Genomic DNA, 16,770 nt, shown 5'->3' with positions numbered 1-16,770 from the left:
GGTTTTGTTTGAATATATCCGCATGACATCATATTCACTGACCCTCTTTTTTCTCTCGCAGCATCAACCAGAAGACAACTGATGTTCGAAGATTCCAAGAAACATATATCCACATATTCAGGATGTCCAGAATTGGCTCACGAAGACAGGATTAACAAAGTACATATATCCTTGGTATTTACTTGTCTGAAGATTGCCATAGTATGTGCCGTTCTTACGGCGTCTTCACTCGGATTCCGTATATCCATAGTTCGGGATGGCAAATGTCGGATAAATGTATGTTGGGGACCGTCCATAATTTATGGCTAGGGGTGGGGTGTGTGTGTGGGGGTGTGTGATGATGATTTTTATGGAGAAGCATGTACAATGTGTATGCCCCCTCTAAAAGTTATGTACAAAATAAGTAACCCCCCTGCAGGTCATGTACAAAATCAATTACCCCCCTTCCCTTCCCATAATTTCTAAGCATAATTTTACACACATATTTATGTACAAATTGCTGACCCCCACCCTAGTACGTGTGTACAAAATTGATGACCCCTAGCTCCTAAGAACAAATTGGGTGACCCCATAAAATCATCATCACCCCCTAGCCATAAATTATGAACGGTCCCTTTGTGAAGTACAACCAGAAATATGAAAAGAGAGAGTGATCATTGAATTAAGCTAAATGAACCAAACCAGAACTGATTTCCTTTTGTTTCAGTGACTCGTTGCTACGCAAACAGACTGGGGATGATCTATTGTTTCTGCGTGAAGTATCTCACAGGGTAAGCATGAAGGCTTGTTGAAATCTATTACTAAATATACGGGATGTCGAAACAGCGTATTTCCAAATTTAGCTGGAATTAAGTTATCGCCAAAGTTTGGTTCCAAGCACCATGATATGAGTCCTTACTTATGTAAATCAGGGTTAAAGTGATCTTTAGCAATCCATGCTTGTCGAAAGAGGCGACTAACGGGATCGTATGGTCAGTCTGACTTGACACATGTCATTGTATCCCAATTACGTATATCGATACTCATGCTGTTTATCATTGGATTCTCTGGTCCAGACTCGATTATCATATGGCTGGAATATTGCCGAGAGCGCCGTTTAAAAGCAAACAAACATACTCTTCCTCTGTATACTTCTACAAAAACACGAACGACAGAACAATATCAAACGAAAATTATTTTTTCCCATAATTACGGATAACATTGTATGATTAGGATGTGTTAATATGATAACGTTTCAGATGCTGGTGACTGATAATTAATGCTTTGAATGCCTCGTTCCACAAGAGAAGTTTCATGTTTTTCCAAATTCATGTTGTTTTTGGTACCTGCACTGAGATTAAATGACAAACTTTATCATAAGATTCTGAAATTCCCATTCACCTCAGGAATTCGCTTCAATACTGGGCTGTGATCGGAAAATAACCTATACCTTTTATCCGTTCAGGCACCCGAGTTTTACTTCAACTATCTGCTGACTAATCTTCAGCTGCCCTTTGGTGACCTCAAGAAGTTCAGCAGAGCTGTTGACAAACTGTGAATCATTATCCCAACTGTGTGAAGTTTTGGATCTAATGTGTATTACATTACAAACTCTCAGATGTATCACTGGACGAATACGTGGCATAGGTTGACTTGCAGATAGTTATACATGCCTGTGTAATTGACATTGTGTCTGCTGCATATAGCATCGTTCGAAGTCAGTCTAATCATGTGTAATATAGTACAGACATATGTACCCTACTACGCCCACCCCCATAACTACTAACCCCGCCCAATCCCCACCCCACCATGCAAGTTGACAGTTTGACAGCCAACTTATCCATTTCATAACAGCCTTTCCTATGCATATTTGTGATGATATCTCTAGAGATCTGTCTTATGCTTATTGACATGGCTTTGTTCTTAATAATATTCGTTCAGATGTTGACATCAGTAGCGTGTGAATCTACGATCATGCACACTCACTAGAGACCGAATGAATTATGAACATATTTCTGCATGAATTCTGCACGGATTGTTCTGGATTGAATTTCTAAATGTACCAGATGCTATAATGCTATATGTATGCACTCTGGTAATGTGAGATACAAACAATATGTATATGGACTTTTCTTTGGTTTTGTTTGTGAAACATACATATGTCAGAATGAATACAGATGCACTATCTATGTTTATATGCGATAAGCTGAAATCTGTGATACATCTATATTTGAATGTATTATATAATGTTTCACACAAATGCATATCTGTGACAGATAAAATTGATATTTTGCAGTACTACTTTTGATGTACATGTTGAATCCAATATGAATTACATGCACGGTTTTTAATTTAAAAATACAACACTCGTGTCTCGTCTATATCCATGTCAATATGTGAGAGATACTACAATGTCCATACTATAATGTATGATATGTTTATATGTAATATATTTCTCCTAAGATGAGGCAGCCCTAAGTTATAATCGGAGGTTGCAATATCATTGTTTCAGCAATGTAACTAGATACAATCATCAGGAAGAATCATTCAGAAAACTATATAATTATTGTGTAATTATTTGACATTTCCATGTATATAGCAAGTTCTTTAATTTAAATAAATCTAACCTATATTTTTATAACAACTGTTATGTTATTCTGTGTGCCAAATTCGTTTACGAATTACACACAAGACGTGAAGGAAAAACACCAAATCGGTTTGGGAAACGCTACTTACACTTGAACGAATGTGTGGAGGCTGTGCCTAACGCTCAATTACGTTGTTGAACCGTTCATGTGACCAATGTCTCTATGTGTTCGAGCGTAATTGTCAAATAATGTAATCATTTCATATGGTCTTGTTCGTAAAGTTGTTTACTTGATCCATTGAAAATATTACATTTGTAACCGGAAATGACGTCATAATCATATTCCTGTACAGATGTATAATTTATATACCCACTCATATACCACTATTGAAAATATCCATATTCTCACATACAATGCACCTTGTACAACCACAAACACACACACACACATATACACACACGTATTTGACAAAACATACTACACCTGTCAGATCGTTAACGTGGCTAGTCCAAAACAGGACAATGGTACCCATATCAAATACATAACCATCGGAAAACGAGTGCTTGTTTCATTCATTTTTACTCATCATCAGACATAGATATATTAGTTTCTTTTGTCCTAGAGTTATAATCATTCTCCACACACTGATGTTATGCTTTGCATACTCCGTTCCAATCAACCAATTGCAATGCTACAATGACTGTCGTATACATGTATTGTATACCGGTTACCACAGAATGCATATGAGAGCGGACGTATGCTTGTACAAATGCATACGCTCTCATGGATACGAACAGATAAACGATAGATAAAAAGGGAGAAAGAGTGGACGTATCCGGAGGTTTTACATCTTCACCAGGAAGACGTGTAATAAATCAATACATCAGTTTAGTCGCTTTTAAAAAATTCAATTAGGGATGGTCTCTGAAATTGGCGTCACTTGTTAACAGTCTGCATTCCGTACCTGACATCAGTCAGCTGGTTTATAAAATGGAATGAAGAAAACAGAACATGAATCAACTTCTGATGTTATTCGGTTGTGAATTATTTGTTTCGCTCGGAGGCAGTATCATTTGCTGACGGACATGTGACAGCCTGGGGATTAAAGTATAATTCATGATGGAAGGAAACTGACATTACCTGCCACTCACGCTATGTACATGCATGGTTGACACAGGTGAGAGGCGTTATCTCATACACGTTCATTTCCTTATACATTAAGCTGACAAGTTAGGGTACAGATGATGTCTGATTAAAGGGACCTTCATCACTTGTGTGAAAACTGATTTTTCCAATCCATTTGTATTGTGACATTGCAATATGCTATATAAGATTTTTTGATAAACTGTTCGATTCACTGTATGAGTGTGTGAACTGAAGCCATCCCGTGTCTGATATATTCCTGTCAATATAAAATCAGCTGCAAGTTGATAATTTGGCAGTAATATCTGCATTTATTTGTCACCATCAGTGGGTTCATAATCTGACACCACCTCCATGCATTCGCCGCTACTTTCAGGTCCATACATCTGACACAACCTTTTGGTCCATAAATCTGACACAACCTTCAGGTCCATACACATGACACCACCTTCTGGTCCATACCTCGGACACCACCTTCTGGTCCATATATCTCACACAACCTTCAGGTCCATATATCTCAAACCACCTTTCGGTCCATAAAACTGACACCACCTTCAGGTCCATACCTCCGACACCACCTTCAGGTCCATACATCTGACACAACCTTCTGGTCCATGTATGTGACACAACCTTCAGGTTCATACACCTGACACCATCTTCTGGACCATACATCCGACACCACCTTCAGGTCCATACATCTGACACCATCTTCTGGTCCATACATCTGACACCACCTTCTGATCCATACATCTGACACCACCTTCAGGTCCATACATCTGACACCACCTCCAGGACTATACACATGACACCACCTTCAGGTCCATACCTCCGACATCAACTTCTGGTCCATACATCCGACACGACCTTCAGGTCCATACATCCGACACCATTTTTTGGTCCATACATCTGACACTATCTTCTGGTCCACACATCTGACACCACCTTAAGGTCCATACATCCGACATCATCTTCTAGTCCATATATCTGACACCACCATCTGGTCCATATATCTGACACAACGTTCAGGTCCATACATCCGACACCACCTTCTGGTCCATACATCCGACACCACCTTCTGGTCCATACACCCGACACCACCTTCTGGTCTATACATCTGACATCACCTTCTGGTCCATGCATCCGAAACCACGTTCAGGTCCAAACAATCGACACTACAGTCAGCTCCATACATCTGACACCACCTTTAGGTCCATACACCCGACACTACCTTCTGGTCCATACATCTGACACCACCTTCTGGTCCATACATTCGACACTACAGTCAGGTCCATATATCTGACACCACTTTCTGGTCCATGCATCCGACACCACCTTAAGGTCCATACATCTGACACCACCTTCTAGTCCATACATCCGACACCACCTTCAGGTCCATACATCCGACACCACCTTATGGTCCATGCATCCGACACCACCTTTTAGTCCATACATATGACGGCATCGTGAGGTCCATACATCTGACGCACCTTCAGATCGATATATTAGACAGAATGTGCAGGTCCATACATCTCACGGCACCTTCGGGGCCATAATTTGACGGCATCTTCAGGTCCATATATTAGATAGCATTTGCAGGTCCATGCATCTGGCAGCACCTTCAGGTCCATACATCTGACGGCATCGTGAGATCCATGCAACTGACGACACCTTCAGGTCCATATATTAGGCATAATTTTCAGGTCCATAAATCTGACGGCACCTTCGGCTCCATAAATCTGACGGCACCTTTAGGACCATATATTTGACATACACCTCACACCAGGTGCAAGTTTGTCATTTAGGATCCGTGGACTGAGCGGTTGAAGCTCACATGAAGTGGTACTGTTAAAATACCATCCTTTGAGCACCAGTCCACAACGCACCAATCCCTACCCCACACCGCCCTTCCTACGGCAGTACCCTTTACTGGTGTATTGCCATATGACGACGTGCATGCGTGTGTATGTGTATGTGCGGCTGCTTGTACTAGCCCAGACTTAAGCTGGTTTTATAGTGCTAGCCCACTGAGATACCACGCCGCAGTGAAGCATGAATACCCCACTCAGACACATTATACTGACTCCGAGCCGACCAGTCCTTGTTGTACCCATTAATGCCGAGCGCCAGGCAGGGACCAACCTGGCGTGTGGCATTAATGGGTACAACAAGGACTGGTCGGCTCGGAGTCGGTGTACATGGACACGTTTGTGATATGATTGTTTCAAACAAAGCAAGTCACGTATCTGCATTTGGGCCTAATAAACAGCATTTTAATGTCAGACCGGTGTGTGTGAGGGCGTTTGTCATTTTCACTGTGGCTGTCCTGAAAGTATATTGCATGTCCACTGTTATCACCGGTCTAGAGTTTCGAACAGGAAACAAGATGCAACATGATCTTTACCCTGACTTGTTGACGTATGTTGTAAATTTCCCCCAGACAAGGAAATAATCAGGAGTAGGCAGGGCCACAGAATCATCAGTCGTGTTATATCAGCTTTTCCCTGTTGACGAATCGATTTGTCGTCGCCGTCATGGCTGCTTACAATTCAGGTTAGTTGAATATGGGTTGCTTTCATCATCTTGTCCCCAGGCTAGGGGATGGTGTTAAATGATGGGAAAGTGTTATGTACTGTTTATGCATAATCTAGATACCCGGGGATGGTAAGGTAGCCTAGTGGTTAAAGCGTTCGCTCGTCACGCCGAAGACCCTGGTTCGATTTCCCACATGGGTACAATGTGTGGAGCCCATTTCTGGTGACATTGCCGCCGTGATATTGCCGAAATAGTGCTAAAAGCGGCGTAAAACCCATCTCACTCACTAACTTCAGATAACGATCAAAGCATGAGTCAGTGACGTATGTAAGTGTCCGGTTGATATGTAAATATCACACAGAACGTGTATCACGTCTGTTGTTAAGATCTCTTTTACCAAAGCGTGCTACAAAATTGTTTTCGGAGAGTCTTAGCTGTTTTTGTAAAGCATTTGCTGGGTAACATCTGTCGTACTTAAGTAGCACGTGAAATTGAATAAACACGTTTCTGTCAATATTGTTTCGACTCGAGACAGTTTTGCAGGGACTGTTACGACGTAAATTGTAATAAAAACGCAAATTGTAATACTTGCAGCAAATTGTAATAAACTTGACGTAAATTGTAATAAAAACGTAAATTGTAATAAAAATTGACGTAAATTGTAATACGCAAATTGTAATAAAAATTGACGTAAATTGTAATAATTTTCGTTGCGGTAAAATGTAATAAATATTTACGTAAATTGTAATAACAGTTTTAATCACTCGTAAATACGCGGGTGTTTGTTTTTCGTTGCATTTCATACATCAAATAGGCTTGTTAGGGCGATAACTCAAGAAAGAAATGATGGATTTTGTTCAAATTTGGTACCAAGGTATATTGGCGAGATTCACCGACACAAGTGAAATGGAGTAACCTTGAGATAATTTTCAAGGTCACAGCAAAAATCTGAGGGTTTTGCCAATATAAAGATTGTCAGCGCGATAACCCGAGAATGAATTGACAAATCTTAGTCAAATGACGAAAAAGATATTCGTCCTGATATATAATCGATATAAACCGTCCTCTGTATCATGTCTTTTCGCAAATATCTTGTGAGGTTTTGATATGTATACATATAAAGTGGGGGTGGGGTAGGGGTGGGTTTCTAACGGGTATATCTAACACACTTGCATGCATGTAGAGTCGGAGAGGTGGGTGGGTGTTCTAACGGGTATAACTACGAGGGACGTTCAAATAGTAGTCAGCCTCACCTAGAATATGATTCAAATGCAGCTGTTTTTATGTTTTATTTTTCTACATATTATCTGTCAGCCTTAAGCAAATTGGTTTTGCTATGTTGCAGCCGCGCGATCCCCATTTTGTAAGACTGATTATCTTGGCTTGGTACTCCCAAAAAACGTAAAATCTGCAATAAAATGCATCACAAACTTCAGGAAACAAAATATGCTATGTTTGAGATTGGTAGGGGTCGGCTAGAATCAAACCTAGATATTAAACTGCACAAAAAAGCAATTTCAAAACTACAATCACTTGTTCAAATGAATCCCCATTCGGTTTACTGAAAGAACTCGAGAAAGAAATGATGGATTTTGTTCAAATTTGGTACCAAGGTTTATTGACTGGAGATTGGAGATTTACCGAAACCACTTGAATTTAGTGACCCTGAGGTAATTTTACAGGTCACAGCGAAAGTGTAACAGTTTTGCACATGCCAAGCTTGGTAGCCGCGAACCTAGGAAAGAATTAATAGATTTTGATCCAATTTTATATCAAGGTGTATTGGCGGGAATCGCCCTACACCAATTGAAACAAAATATGCAAAAACATGTTGTATTTTGGTAAAAGTCAAACTTAGATATTAAACTGCACAGAAAAAGCAATTTTAAACTATAATCGCTTGTTCAAGTGACTCCCCCTTCATGTTTACTGAAAGGGCTTGTTTTGGAGACACTACCCATCCCCTTTTAGTTGACGTCATCATAAGGATATAACTCATCCTAAAGTTTTCACTTATTCATACATGGTGTCAAGGGTTAAAACTAAATACTGAATGGTCACACAAGTGTCAGCTCTCAATATGTTGTATATCTGGACACAATGTTTTTCGAAAATTTAAAATGAGGGTGTCCTAAAAAAACAGTCCCCGTCTAAATGTAAATCAAGCAATCCAAATCTTTGAATGTTGATGATGGGAAGTCATCCAATACTATGCTGAACATATTTTATATGATATTATCTGAGGGTATACCATTATCCAAGAGGTAGCGCAATAGTGCAGTTGTAAGGCGTCTGCCTATCACGCTGAAGGCCCGGTTTCGAGGAGGCACCCAGGTTCGGGTCCCGAGATGGGCACATTTGCGTAGTATCCTTGGACATACTTAGATCCACATTGTCTCAGTTCACCCAGCTGTAAAATGGGTACCCGTGAGTATGTGCTGGCAATATGAGTGTTTAGTTCATTGCGCCTAACTGTCAGCAAGGCTGTACAGTCCCCAGGGAGTTGAAAAAGTATCGGAAACTACGATAGTGTCCTATGATCGGGGAAAGTAATGTACGTAGCGCCGTGAGCAGGCAATGTGCCTGGATGTGAGCGCCATATAAGCGGACTATTACTATTACTAGATACCAAATGGGAGATCGTTTTCCATTTTCTGCAAATTTGTAAGAAACATAATACCCCAATGTTGTGATGACTAATATCTCGTTAACCACATTACCCACATGGAATTTTGGATATGACTTTGCTAATGATAGCTTCAAAATAAAATGGAAGCTTTTCTTCAAACATTGGACATCGAGAATATAGTTAGTTTGACTACTTTTTCAACGCCCCTCGTAACATACTTACAAGAAAAGAGAACATCTAAGGAAAATAGCATTTCGATCTCTGAATACTTCTAAGCTATTTAAATACAAAAAGCAAAGGAATAAGTAAATAATCTAAAAAGAATAGCAAAGGGAAACTTTTAATCTATTTTTGATAACTATTTATCACCTCAGTCTACTCAATCAGGTGGTTACTACTTCATCGGGACCCATTCCCCTTCTTGTCACTGATAATTCTGGGATACCTTCAGTTTTTACAGATTTGGATAAAGCTCAAACATTAAATGAATATTTTGTATCTGTTTCAAATGTTACTGATGGAAAACGGGTAATGTTACTCCTATTTTGAAAGAAGGAGATGCATCCCTCCCAACTAATTACAGACCTATTTGTTTATTACCTGTCCTTTGGAAAATCCTTGAAAGAATAATGGTAAAGCATGTGCACGACCATTTCCATGAACATAACATTTTAAGTAAATTCCAGTCAGGTTTTACTGCTAGTCATTCTACTACATCTCAACATAGACATTTATCATAATATATCCTCAGTCCTAGATAATCACCACCTTTACTGTATGCTGTTTTGTGATATTTCAAAAGCTTTTTACATGGCATGGCATAAAGGTTTATTGCACAAATTAGAAAATGATGGTGTTCGTGGAAACGTACTATTATCCGGCCTTACTTTTGACAGGAATCTCATGAATAATACTGTGCATATCGTCATTATCTGAACGCCATTCACAGACGCATATTCCGAAAAGATGTCTTGAAAAACATGAAGCTGCGTCTAATTTAAAGATGAACATAATTTCCTCGATACTCATTAATCAGATGAACCTTCATTTAGTTCAATTCACAAGTGACTGCAGAAAATGAATAATTCTTGTTAATGACTTCACGGTCGGAAAACATATATTATATTTCATAAGTGCATTATAGAACGCTGTAGTAGATAAACATAATTTCCTCGATACTCATTAATCAGGTGAACCTCCATTTAATGCATAGATAGTTCTTTTCAATGTCTTCAAGAACGGAAAACATGTATTATATTTCATAAGTGTATTATAGAACGCTGCAACGATTCGGCAGAGAAATACTATTGTGTCATAGTATTCCTTATATGAACCTATCAGTATAACATTAGCATTCAGATATTGTTATAAAATAAGTTACAAATTCCAAATATTGTGTAATATGACAAGAGATAGTGTTGTGTTCGCTATGACAAGAAGGTTTCGATATTCAAATATAACATTTAATCAAAGTGACTACGAAGTAGGCCTGCATATCACTCACAACAGAAATAGATACATAATAATGTTATGTTTATTTTCCTACACATCAGTTGCGAGAGTAAATTTATGCTAACTAAGTTTTCATCAATTAATACAGCATTTTTAAAAGATGATTTGCTTCAATTAAAACATTCGAAGAATGAAAAAGAAATTAGGCCTAATGCTGAAATGATTAGTAAAAATATAATTAAAATCCATCTATGGGAAGGGATGCCACACGGACATATCCAAACAAAATCGGATAATTACTTGCACTATAGACTTTCAAAAATAGTATATTAATTAACAATGATATCAGTTTTTATTAAAATCAGTAATAATTCTGAAACGTTGCCGAAAAGCCTGGAATCGTGTTCAGATGTTTTCATAAATACACTCACACAAACGCCCTAGTGCACTTTGCGCCCTATTGGATAGTGTTTACAAAATCACGTTTCGCGAAGGCCGGTATTGAAACGCCAATTACATCACTTGTATTTCATATTCAAATGAATCACTGCATTCTAAGCCTGGGACGGGTACTCGAGTACTCGAATCCGGGTCGGGTACAGCTGGAATCGAGTCCTATTTCTAGGAATCGATTATCCGGAAAGGGAGAGAGCTCTGTAATGACAAGGGCAGACAATAGCTTGTCTTTTTCATTTTTGACGTAACACACATTTACATCATTGAGTGAGTGAGTGAATTTAGTTTTACGCCGCACTCAGCAATATTCCGGCTATATGGCGGAGGTATGTAAATAATCGAGTCTGGACCAGACAATCCAGTGATCAACAACATGAGCATAGATGTGCGCAATTGGGAGCCGATGACATAAGTCAACCAAGTCAGCGAGTCTGACCACCCGATCCCGTTAGTCGCCTCTTACGACAAGCATGGGTTACTGAAGATCCATATTCTAACCCGGAAATTCACGGGTTTTTACATCATTGGTATTGTCCGATTAATGGAGCATAGTTTTAATGACTGTAATTTATCTGTGCATGAGCAGTGAGTAGTTAAGTTACAGTAGCAGCAGGAACAAAACGTTCGTTGTTATAACGAGGAATGTAAGTAATGGTGTTACTCTCTATATTGGTTAAACAGACGTAAATTAAATAGCTTGATGTCAGTTTTAATGTCTTATTACCAACTGTTCATGTTTTCTACAATAATCTCTGTCAAATCTCATATCGTGATTGAATATTCAGAAAGTTGACCCGAATGTATTTCTTACATTTCCGGGTACTCGATTCCGATTCGGGTACGTACATGAGGGGACTCGATTCCATTGTTTCCTACTCGTCCCAGCCCTACTGAATTCCTCATACATTTTAGAATCTAATTACAACTGGTCTTTTTGGCACCAATACCAAGTGTCTAGATAAAGTGAAACGAAAGATATTGGGGGTGGAAACAACTGCTGTGCTCGAAAGACAACACCTGTTTGAAATGTAAACAAAGAAAATTTCAGACTTTACACTGTGTAGCATTTTCTCAAATTTTCAGACACCCATTTTCATGGAAAGAGCATAGTAGCAAGAAATAGGAAATTAAAAATAGATACAATAAAGGAATGTGATGTGTTTACACGAAACTGTCAAGTTTCTGTGCTGCGTGACGCAAAATCGCGCAGAATGACAACGGTAATAATCGGCATTTCTGGCTTCTTCTCTTTCTTAAAATGGAGTGTATTTGGCAATTTCTCTGAGGTGAAGGTCGGTAGAATAAGAGTATACACAATCACCATATCCCGCCGATTACACTTTCAGTATCATAATGTAATCGTTCGGATATTTTTTCATGAAACTAATTTAATTATCTACATTTAGCCTTGATCAATATCATATCATACGTGGGTATAGGGTGTACGTGTTATATTCTTTGAAAGTGTTTGTTTGAATAATATTTACAGAAGGAATTCACACATTTAGTGTAGTAAAGCATATATAAACCTTTCCACAAGTGTTAAAAGATGAAACGTAGGCATCACGTACTTGTACAACATGTATTGTAGTTCCTATGATGTGCATAGATACAGTTTCGTATGTAACTTTTCGTCAGAATAATTTCCAATATCGAAGTCCAGTCCACGATACACCCTATCCTTTCTTTGCTGAACTGGCATCATGAAAGCAGTGTTAGCCATCAACGCCATTTGCGAGTTAACCACACTGTTAAAAAGTTAGCGGCGGTCCTTAAGTGTGTTAACTTAACGTCACGTTAACAGCCTGTTAAAAGTTAACAGAGTTTTGAACAACAAGATAACCCTCTGTTATTAGGTAACAGTCGGTTAAATGTACTTAACGGCTGGTTAAAAGATAACCGAGTTTTGAACAACCGGGCCCTGATAGACTATAGTGTCTCTGTTAATGGAACATTATGAAAAACTAAATGTTACTGCAGGGGCTCCTCAAGGATCTGCCCTTGATTAATTTGTTTTTCTTGTATATATCAATGATTTACCTGGAAATTTACAAAATATCACAATAATGTTGGCCGAGAACACATCAATCGGTGTTGCGGGAAAATATGTAAAATCCATAGAAGCATCTCTCAACTATGATTTAGCCCAATTGAATAAATGGGCAGAAAAGTGGTGTGGTGTGTTCTAACGGTTATATCTAGCATACTTTAAGACATAGAGGGGGTGGTGGTGGTTCTAACGGTTATATCTCAAATACATGTAAAGGCGGGAGGCCTAACGGGTATGAACAACAATAAAAACTTTCATGCATTTATGACCCACAGTTTCGAACCTTTTATGAGTCTCTAAAAGGGAGCTGGCAATAGATTTTAATGAGCTTCGTCCTTCAAGCCTGAAAACCTTTTAATATGGTTGATTAATCCTTTGTCATTCATAAAAAAAAGTAGTGAGATTGTGCTTTATTGTTATAGATTTCTAAAATATATGGACACTATTGGGACGTTGGTAACTGTCATCAGACATTATTTGACGACCTTTCTCATGGTTTGAATATAGCCGACTTTATGGAAGATACATATCAGTTTACAACACAACTGCCTAAATCTTGGTATTTTCGGAACCAGAGAAGGGATATGCCGATATTCAGGTCGTTAACCTAGCATATTAAGGTCACGAATATAATTTTCTATTTATTACCGAAGTCTTTAATTGCGGAAATTACGCGATAATCTACTTTCCAACAAAGGCAGGCTCCCCGTCATCGTTGTATTTAGAAGGCGGCTTCTTAGAAGCAACGTGACCTCATAACATTGTTCATGATGTCATGTCACATGACAAAGTGATATTTTACCCGGTGCATATCGCATTAAAACAAATTATCCCCGGTATGTTGCCATCGTAGCTATAGGTTATAAGCATTGCTATGATCATTCTTTGAGGCCACCCGTTGAATTCTTTGTTGTTTTTTGAGCGGTGAAACTAAATAAATGATTTCTTTAGTCTACCCATAACAATTAAGGTGTCAACTTCCACTGTATACCTTACAGAAAGAAGTTTTGACTTTACTTTGATAACGAGCACATCTGATCAATTCCTTGAAGCAAATGATGCAATTCAATATCATTTCTACATTTTATTTCAAATGCATCAATCAAAAACAACAAATGAGTAGACAGATTGACTGCTATGTGGCAAGGAATAACCAGCGATTTATGATATCCGTAGCAAATGTAACTTAAAATTCCCTCTCATAAAAATACAATAATATGTAGTACATGTAATATGATGAAGAAAATAATACGAACCAGGTTAAACTATGACAACTCAATATATGGAATGTATGATCGAAACATAAATCATAATAAATCACATATGATTAAAACATTAAATTAACTTCAAATATGTCATTGCGTCAACATTGAAATAATTCGAAAATGAAGAAAAAGAAACGTACATTTCAAAGCTTAAACAAACAATATCCTGTTATTTTGGGATATGCTATGAAGAAATTCAAAATGTAATAGAAATAACATTAAACTAGACGGGTCAGTGCTACCACCGCCTTCTCTAAGTGGAAGGTCGGAAGTTAACACCCTTTTATCTCAATACCGAACAATAGGATCCCATTCCTTCCTTTTCCCCGCTTCCTTGTTCGGAAGGCATACATTTATCAACCGTCAAATCTGCCATGAGGTGCCAGGTTCACGATTGCTTACCGTTCGTTTCGACGTCGCCAGACACGAAAAAGCCCAACAAGGAAGTTCAAAGCGGATCGTGACTCACTGACAAACATGACATGTGATCAGCGAGGTTTAATCTATTTTCGACGCTGTGTACACAATTGACAATATGATGATTTGATAGTGGCAGCTCAACACTAATCGTGAATACATTTATGTATGCTGGTCACTAGGATTGGGAATTTTCTGTCCCTTTTGACAGCAAAGTGTTTGGCAAGAATCAGGAAAAGCATGCTATATATGCGGACCTAGCCTTTGAGATGTCTCGCTTGCATCCCAAATACACTGTCGTAGGGCTCCTCGTTGTTCTCGGTGCCCTTGGTTTGGTACCTCCTGATCTCTTGGCGCAGATCAGGAGAGTGCCCAAGTTCTCCACCAGGGGCACAGCCCTTCTAACACTCTGGGTATTGCAGAAGGCTTCACTGTTGGGGAGCCTTCATATTCTCCTTAAAGTTCTTTGTGGGTTCGACTAAAAAAAGTCACATTCGCTGTCTGTGCTGCGTGTAGAGGGGCAAGGGCCCTGAGCTGCGCTGATGATGAGCCAGGCTGTGTCAGGACCATACGAACTCTCTCTGCTACATTTTTATCTTAATAATTATGTAATAACACAATTGTGATGGTGTACGCCTCTATGTGGAGTGGGTATCCTGACAGAGTAGAATATATTTGAGCATTTCCAGGGATTGGTGCCATATCCTGGTTAAGCTAACTTGCAACACTCGTGGGATACCTTTATGCTAACCGTCAGTTCCAACAGCTTCAATCGACATTTTAAATGAGCGATCGCATTATCCTTCCGAAATTGCAAGATTCACTTGTCAATGACGACATATTCCTTAAAGGTATATGTAAAGATAACGATTTGGACAAAAATGGGACAAGAAACAAATAATATAGTATAGTTGCGAGCAGCGATTTCGGGCTCCTTGGGTTTGATACAACCAAGCCACTTGTACATGTGATGTAGAATGTAGATGTTGAAAGTAGTAATGGCTACTGTTAATAGGGATCATATCACTGCCAGTAATGGGAAATTCGTCATTCGTTAACTTTGAATTCATATGGTCCAGGGTTAGATGGGTTAGATTCAAAGGATTGTGTAGTATGGTGTGGATAATGACGCTTTCGATGTAGATTCTTACATTGGCAAAACATCTAAGCCAGTAAACACCAGAGTGAAAGAGCACCAGGCATCAACAAACAAATTCGACAACAAATCAGCTATCTCAGAAGACATTCAGACCAACCTCAATCACCAAATCAACTGGACAGAATACACAATCCTGGCAAACAATCTGACTTTACCAAACGGATATTAACTTATGCCATCCACGTCAAACGACACCGACCCCTGATCAACAGAGATCAAGATTATTTCATCCTCTCGGCATATGACGAACTCATCAACCAACCCTAACTGCCTGGATAACTTGTATAAACATGTCAAACCTCTCCTGCTCTGTACATCCCACTGGCTCTTAAATGTAATCCATTGTCACTGGCTTCTACATGTAAGCCTTTATCATCATATTGTTTCTGTACTTTCCAATTAACTTATTGTTCTTGTTATTATTTACTGTACATTTGATACATGCTATTTCATTTACCTCGAACAAGCATGAACAACATATGTACCATACGGTGTTACTATCCACATGCACCATAGAGCATCAGCAAACGTTTTGGACACATACTGCTAACTTTCATCGTGTAGCGATAGCAGCTGTAGTGTGGAAAATATAATCATTTGTCCCTCTGTTGTGTTTGGAGATACATAATTGAAATTGGCAGATATGATCAGAACTAACACCCTACATGTACAGGTTAATTTTAGTCGAAATCGGATGGGTTGGTTTCAGAGTTAGGGGTGTTTGAAACGTATTTTGAGGGCTTTAAATCGTCCAAAACAGAGCCAGAACACGTTTTTTGACAGGCGAGCGCATCTTCCAAATACAGCCGATGTCGCAGGGTCATGTAAGAAGTTCCGGAGAAGAAAGAGTTCCCTCTTTGGCAGGCTGTAGCTCCGATGTCCTTCGGTCTACAGTTAAAACAATTAGTGTTCTGGAATCGCCAGGACTTCAGCTATCAGATGCACATGACATGCGGACCTGCTCCAAAAATTTGGTAGTCATCGGACTTGTAGTTTCGGAGATTATTGCTTTGGAAATTGAAAATTTTGAATTAATTTTGAATTATCTCCCCTTTGCTATTGGGCCTAGAGCCTTGAGAATTTTGCAGAAACAACTTCAG

General features: G+C 39.0%; 1 long non-coding RNA gene across 1 annotated transcript; it reads left to right on the top strand.

Moving 5' to 3' along the window:
- The first annotated feature begins 120 nt into the window (after positions 1-120).
- Positions 121-1,896, top strand: LOC124282550. Its single transcript, XR_006900185.1, has 3 exons — positions 121-159; positions 707-770; positions 1,445-1,896. It is a non-coding gene; the product is annotated as an uncharacterized LOC124282550 (long non-coding RNA).
- The last annotated feature ends 14,874 nt before the right edge of the window (positions 1,897-16,770 follow it).

The sequence above is a fragment of the Haliotis rubra genome, unplaced genomic scaffold (assembly GCF_003918875.1).
Source record: "Haliotis rubra isolate DU_JTF1 unplaced genomic scaffold, ASM391887v1 Scf3, whole genome shotgun sequence".
Classification (NCBI taxonomy): Eukaryota; Metazoa; Mollusca; class Gastropoda; order Lepetellida; family Haliotidae; genus Haliotis; species Haliotis rubra.
Note: the sequence above shows the minus strand (reverse complement) of the source record. Positions and strands in the feature narration are given on the sequence as shown.